General features: G+C 39.0%; 1 pseudogene; it reads right to left on the bottom strand.

Annotated features, from left to right (window-relative positions):
• Nucleotides 1-1,166: 1,166 nt before the first annotated feature.
• LOC111818760 lies at nucleotides 1,167-1,334 on the bottom strand (annotated as a pseudogene).
• Nucleotides 1,335-1,670: the final 336 nt, after the last annotated feature.

Here is a 1,670-nt window from a genome sequence, read left to right as displayed (position 1 = left end):
AAGCAGGCGCAGGAGGTGGGGGTTTGATCTCCAGGACTGCCTTGCACGGGTTTGCCCCCAGGGCACGCTGAGGTGGTGATTGGGACTGGGCGTGGAGGTGCGCACCTGTAATCCCAGCTTTTGGGAGTCTGTAAACAGCCAGATCACTATGAGTCCAATCTAGTAGTGAGACCTTGAACACCCTGTAGACCCTTCCCTAAAATACAAGAAAAAAATAAAATGTGATTTGGTGGCTTAGAATCCAACCAATAACCAGTATTAGTCTTCATATTTGTTTATTACTGAATAAAGCAATGAACAAGACAGTTATATCTTCCTTGATGTTAAAAGGGATTCAATTATGCAGGATAAACTTAAAAGCATAAGAAAAGCTCTATGACACATCACCCCAAAGTATCTTACCACTGAAATCCGAGTTTCTCAGATGCTCCTGATTTTTCACTAATTATCTCAGTCCATCTGGTACATAAAGACAAAAGAGGTCCTAATTTAAATTACTTAAAAGGCAACAAACTAAAAAGAATGTGGTAGAAATATATAGGCAAGAAGTTCCTGTCCACTCCCTGACATAAACTCCAGAATAGCTTTATTTTCTTTTCTAGTATTCACATCTTTTTAGACAAAATTATTCATGCAGCTGTCCATTGACATTCCATAATTATAATATTAGAATATAAATGAGGATAGAGTTAGGATATAAAGACCATGAGCCACTCAAACAAGTAACAGTGAGGTTACTCTCCAGCCTGGTAATTATACCTCTAGAGGTAAAATCTAATCATTTCAAAATTAAGTTGACACAGATTTCATCAAGGTGCTGAAAAGCTGTTAAATGTGAGGAAAAAAGTGTCTAAGAACTTTGCTAGGGTTTTTCAACATACTAACATAAGCAATATTTTTCAAGCTAGCAGTAATATAAGATAGGAGTTGGAAATCAGGTGTAAATTTTTGAGTTCAAAACTCATGTTTGAGACCTAAGTATGCTGTGTGGACTCAGGAGTAGACAGCCAATTGCAATAGTCCTGCTCTGCTGGGTGGTAGCTGGCTCCTGTCTGTCAGAAGGGTCCTTTGAGGGTCAGTCTCTCAGTGCCTGCATATTCTCAGCTGTACAACAAAAACATGGTAGTACTACTGTGTAGGGTTGTCATGGGGAATAAATAGATTTGATGTGCTTAGAAGTCCAAAACATGTTTCAGTTGTAATTCTCCATCTTTGTCTCTAAAAAGTTAGGCAAGTTTTCTAGAAATTATAGTGAAATAAATTCCTAAGGTGATGACTGAAATTGAAAGGTTACAAAAATACACTTGATCTTAGCCAAAAGGCCAAGAAGTGGTGATGGGTTACAGAAATACAGTGAAGTCTTTGCTGACGGAACTTCACCTCTGTGTACAATCGTAAGCCCCTGGTCTTATTGCCACTCACTGTTTCTTGAAAGGTGGAATTTAATTGCACATCTCAGACTGACAGAGGGGAATGAAACTCCCAACCTAAAAGATACTTGGGATGAGTCCATGTCCTCTAAAACAGGAAAAATGAATTTTAGGAACAACAGAGGTTAAGAGCAGAATATTTGTATTGGGGGAAAGAAAGCTTCTGTCTGAGAGAGGGACAGAAGGGACCAGAGTAGGCTGCTAAGGAATCTGCCTTTTCTGGGGATTTTTACAGAGTGA

Source organism: Octodon degus, unplaced genomic scaffold (assembly GCF_000260255.1).
Source record: "Octodon degus isolate 3935 unplaced genomic scaffold, OctDeg1.0 scaffold00100, whole genome shotgun sequence".
In the NCBI taxonomy this organism is placed as follows: domain Eukaryota; kingdom Metazoa; phylum Chordata; class Mammalia; order Rodentia; family Octodontidae; genus Octodon; species Octodon degus.
Note: the sequence above shows the minus strand (reverse complement) of the source record. Positions and strands in the feature narration are given on the sequence as shown.